Consider the following 5813-nt stretch of genomic DNA (forward strand, 5'->3'; position numbering starts at 1 on the left):
AATAAATAAATACAATCTTAAAGAAAAAGAAGAATTCTAGTCTGTTACTCTTGGTTGTAGTGTGTCTTTCTTCCCTATAATAATTCAGTGACCCAATATTCTTCCATTTTGGGGCAAGAGTACCGCCATCCCTTATTATTATTATTTTTTTAATATTTGCACACAGCTGGTAAAAATAAGAAGAAAGTATGGAGGGGGTAAATTTATGTTTCAAAGCCTTGAGCCAGAACTGGGATACCTACATACATTCATTCGGCACCTAGTCACATGGTTAAACCAAGTTGGAGTAGGGGCTAAGAAATATACTGTGTGGCTGGAAAGCTATATTTGAGTCATAAATCTGTACTATAGAAGAAGTTACTAAATATTGGTGGACAATACCTATCTCAGATACAGGACATGAGAGTGCAGTTGTTAGGAAAAGAGGTTAGAATAGGAATGTTAAAATATGACTATTTAGTATCTGTTAGTGCTTTATTCCAAATAAAGTAATGAATATGATTCATATATGCTCAGGGAAAGAGGGGAAAGAGTATTGGAAACGATTAGAAGAAACACAGAAATTTAAAAAAAAAATATCTGAAATGTCTACAAACTTTGAAAAAAACAATTTGAAGAACTAAAAAGAAAGTTGTCTTTTCAGTTGTTTATGGAAACAGGATATGGAACATTTTTTTTAATGATATATTCAGGGTTTAAGAACCTGACTCTGATTAATTAGATTTAAATAAAACAGATGACAGAAAATTTGGGTAGGATTTGGTCTGTCCTGATGAACTTAGACTAGAATCGAGTCCACTTGTGTGGGGAGCAAACCACTTGCATAGTGACATAAAGCCAAATCTAAGCACTGGGTAACTTTCCCAGGAAGATTAAGGAGCCTGTAGAATAGGGCTTCTATTTAGGATGGTAGGCTCTGGAGTCAAGTTGTACAGGTTTATTCTCAGTAAGGCTAGTAGTTAAAAGTTCCAGAAAACCTTAGTTCGTGTTTTACCAACAGGGATCAATTCCTGACGAAAGAGCAATCATGTATGGTGGATCTAAGCCAAAAAGGGTCATATTCAGGATATTTATACCAAATATCAGGGATTTTTACTGGCAACATATTGCACGTAAGAGCAAAAGACCAGGTGAAATATATGGCAGAAAGTTTCCTGGATTTACTAAAAAAAAAAAAAAACCTGCTAAGAAAAGAACAATAAGAAAAGTAGGAAGTGTCCTTTATATTTTAGTTTCTCTTAGGTCCCAGGTATCCTTAATCAGGAAGACAGGACCAATCTTTTTTTCATTGCTGTGGGCAAGAACACCTGCCCGGGACTCGCTCACATTCCTACTACTCTTCTAGCATTCCAGGTCCTACTGTAAGAAGGCAGGTCAGATTAAAGAAAGAAATAGAGAAAAAGAGAGAGAAAGAGAGATGTCAAATTTGACAACTCTTTCATTTTTACTTTAATTTCAGTTATATAGATATATTGGTATCTATATATATGTTCATGAGTCATTATTTCCTCACATTATAAACCGCACCAAAACAGCATTAATACCATTGTTTTCTTCATTGCACACAGTAAATGTTAATTTAACTGAATAAACTACATAATCGGGCATCAAACATTGTCTACTATTGAAGATGATATTCTCGAGAGCAAAATATGGGAATCAGTAAAATTCACGTAGGATATATGCAATTCAAATGATGATTTAAAGTTAATTCAGTGTAACACTCATAGCAAGTGATAGACAAAAATTCTATTCTGTTTATTTAGATTTCTTTTTTTTCCTTCTAATTTTGTTTATTTGAGCACAGCTGACACCCAATGCTACATTCCTTTGAGCTGTACAACAGAGTGATTTAACGACTCTCTCCTTCGTACTGTGCTCACCACAAGCACTGCTCTATGGCGCGATTACAATATCATTGATGACCTTCCCTTTTATTCAGGTTTTCTTAATTTCTAGCTTAAATTTATGTGGTGAACAGCATGAGAAGTCAGCCGCATTGGATTTGACAGAAGACAACGTTTCATTACATCTTTTGTGACTCTTGCTTGTCCACCACTAGCTTTCTATAACTATTTTTTAGGTTGTTGTTGTCATCTAGACCATTCCTAACAACTTCACAATGCATGAGGCTCTGTACCTCATCTTCTGTCCTCGCCATAAGGTTGGAGAAATAAGATGAAGTAAGTTCCTGATGCTTGAAGTCAAATCAGCTATCTTTGTCTTCCTCTTTGGACCACCATCTTCCGCAGCCCCAGCCTGAGAAGACCACATGGAGAGGAAGAGAAAGTACTATCTGGCCAGGTTGGTGCATGGCATTATGCATCTATGCATCCTCCTCCTCGCTCTCTGGTTAATAATTTCCCTGCACTGTGTGTGTCGCTTTTAATTACTCTTTAGAGTTAGAATCTTCAATTTAGGCAGAGCCGCTTTCACTTTGGTCCAGTCTAGTTAACCAGAGCTGTGACCCTATTAAGAGAGCACAATTTCCTTTATTTCTTGTGCCTCTTTGCACAGACATCTCCCTGAAATGTCAGGAAAAGAAATGTGGTTGGATTGAAGGATAATTAGAAGTTTCCTGGCTCCTTTAGCCCAGTGTGATCTTAATAGCGCCATTAATATCTCGTTTTATTATTCTTTTCAGTGAATTTAAGTTTACATAATTTGCCCAGTTCCAAATAAAACAAATATTTTACTTTCTCCAAAACACAACCAAATCTGATTCAAATCTAAATGTATCCATATAGATACTTCTTTAAAGATCTAAGAAATGTCTGTCTCCCTTTCTATGCCTGCCCCTCTGTGCTGCGGGGTCAGTGTCCAGACTCTTGATTCCTAACCCAAAGCCCCTAATTCCAAGCCTGCCCCTGCTAGTGCCAGGGTCAGCAAAGATGCTCCTGATCCTGGGGGCCCAGACGCCCATGCTCTGTCTTACCCATAGTGACTTCCAGCTCTGCAGTGGGCACATGCAGGGCACCTCCTGGCAGGTTGGGGATAGGGGGGGCTGGACATGCTTGAGTCCCTGGTGCCATGTAAGGACCAGGAGTTGCTGGTAGAGAACTAGAACAGTGAGCTGCTGGTGTCACCTGAGCTGCCTGCTACCCACCCCTCATCTTCCGGAACCTTCTGTGGTTTTCCCTGCACCTGCAACTGCTGGACCCCTGCGAAGGGCCCCTGCCCCCTCAGGTCCCATCTCCTTGACTGACACCTGATCCAGAGTCTGTGCAGATGTAGCTTCTGTGGGATATCCAAACCCCTCTATGTGATCTAGAGGGTCCACAATCAGGTCTCCCAGGAGGATGTGTGGTCAGGCCCAGTACCTGCATCCCTTAGCCTGAAGTTGCTGGAGTTGATACTGTGCCATGTTGATCACCATGAGGTGCACAAGACTGTAGGGCTCCTGCTGGAAACTCTAGGGGTGCTTCCCATGGGCCTGCATCTACAGAGGGGCATCTCCCATGAGATCTCATTCCTGACAATGACTGCTCTGGGCAAGGACCATGTGGATATAACGGCCTTCAACAAGAAGTTAAGTCTACCTTTGACGAGCTGGCCAGCAGCATGCATAAAGAAGAGCTGAGGCAGCAGTGGGCACAGATGTCCACCCCAAAGACCAGTGGTTGCCAGAAATATCTCAGAGCCTCTCTGGAGTGCTAGAGATCCTGCGGTTTCTCTCTCCAGCCTAAGGTGGGGAGGAGAGGGATAAAGGATTGGGAACAGGCTGGGAAACATGCCCAGCTATAGGCTCTGAGGCAGCAGGAAGAGGGACCCCCTGTTACCAAAAGCCACAATCAATACTCTATGTTCAAGCTGCCCAATATGCTCATGCCGATCTTGGAAGAGGCCCAAAGAGAGTTGGATCAATTTCACAATGCATGAGGCTTTGTATGAGCTGGAACAGCCCTGTTCCTCTTCCTCCTCTACTGGGAACTCCCCTCCAGGGTACCCACAGATTTGCACTGTATGGTCATTTTATCGGTTTCTTGTTTTACAAAAACAAAACCCAAAACAAAGCAAAACAAAACAAACGGGAAAGATACAGTTACTGAGCCTTCAGCCTGAATGGGAGGACGGTCATTCCCCACCAAGGATGATGCCTCTTCCCTGGAATTGCTGAAGGAGCTCAAGGCTCTGGATGCCTTTCTACCTTATTATTTTAAATTACTTTGGAGCCTGGGCCCTCTTGCTTAACAGATTCTTATGGATGGTGAGAAAGGGAAGGGGGACAAGGGCTCCATGGTCCAGTAGTTTATAGCTCCTTGGAAGTCAGGAGGAGGGAGCCAGAGGAGTCCCAAGCTCCTTTCAAGGAGAATTGGTGCTCCTCTTGTCCTAATCCTCCCTGTCCTTTGTCCCTTGGAGAATGCCTCACCCACCCAGGGCCCCCAGCTGTACAATAGGATTTTTCCTTGCAAAGCTGGAACGAAAAGCTATTTATGTGTAAAAACAAAAAGAAACCTGAAATATCAATTTATAACCTTTTAAATTTTCATGAAATGAAATTGGTAGTTTTAGAAACTTAATTTTTTTGAATCACCAGAGCATAATTTTGAACATTATGCCTCCCTAACATTCATGGAATGGGGCTCCAGAAACCTAGAAGACACCACACTCTGTAAAACACACCTGGAGGAAGATATTGTAGATCACAGGCTTAACAAATTAAAACAAATTTGGATTAATGAAATACAACACAAAATCCTCTCCCCAAATGATGGAAACAGACAAACTCACTAACATTTTTATCCTCAATGTTATGTATGTTTTAAATGTAAGAATAAGTAAGAGGTATAGATTGACATTCATACTAAATCAATTTAATCCAATAACAATTCTCATATTTTCAAAATACATTTTTTCTATCCAAGAAGCTTTTGTATGAGCCCTAAGGGAGATGCTAATTATTATTTATCCAAATCTTTGAGAGACACATATTTTTCAGTAGAGTTTAAGAAAAATAATTTTTGTTGTGCCTTAATGCTCCAATTTTTAATTTCTAACTGATTTAATTAGCCTCTTCAAAGGCAAATGCGTTAAAAAATAAATTTAAAGAGTTTTCACAGTTTCATCAGAGATTATACTATTCTACTATTGGAATTTTAACATACTCGAAAGAAACTTTGTGAAGTATGTATGTGTTAATTATTTGACATTAGAGAATGTATTTTGGATGGTACTTCTCAGAATATGAGTAGTAAACCACTGTGAGATTCCTACTTATATTGTTTTAGAGTTTGGCCCGCTCTAAGTGCTTCTAGTGTCTGAGCTCTGCTTGTTTGATCATGTCTTGAATCTTTTAATTCTTTCCAACATATTTTCAGAAGTTCTTTTTTTTTAAGGTTCTATTTATTTATTTGAGAGACAGAGAGTGAGAGAGTACAAGTGGGGAGAGCGGCAGATGGAGAAGCAGATTCCCCTGCTTGGGTGGGGCTTGATCCCAGGACCTTAACATCATGACCTGAGTCGAAGGCAGATACTAAACCAACTGACCCCCCAGGAGCCCCAGAAGTTCTTATATTCAGAAGTTTGCCTTGATTCCCTGGCATCTTGCAGGTAGTATTTTGTGATGCTACATGCCTAATGGATGGGTCTACATCAAAAATTGAAAGGAATTGCAAAGGAATAGCCAAGTATTAACTCATCTCCAATGAACAGTTATATATTATGGATTAAATTATGTCTTATTGAAAATACACTTTAACACTATAGAACCAAAAGCCTTATATTTGCATTTTAGGTCAAAAAAGGTGGATAGCTGGGAAAATTTAAATATTTTAACTACAGAAAGAACCTCAATAATAATTTGGAACATTTTA

Source organism: Nyctereutes procyonoides, unplaced genomic scaffold (genome assembly GCF_905146905.1).
Source record: "Nyctereutes procyonoides isolate TBG_1078 unplaced genomic scaffold, NYPRO_anot_genome, whole genome shotgun sequence".
NCBI classification, from domain to species: domain Eukaryota; kingdom Metazoa; phylum Chordata; class Mammalia; order Carnivora; family Canidae; genus Nyctereutes; species Nyctereutes procyonoides.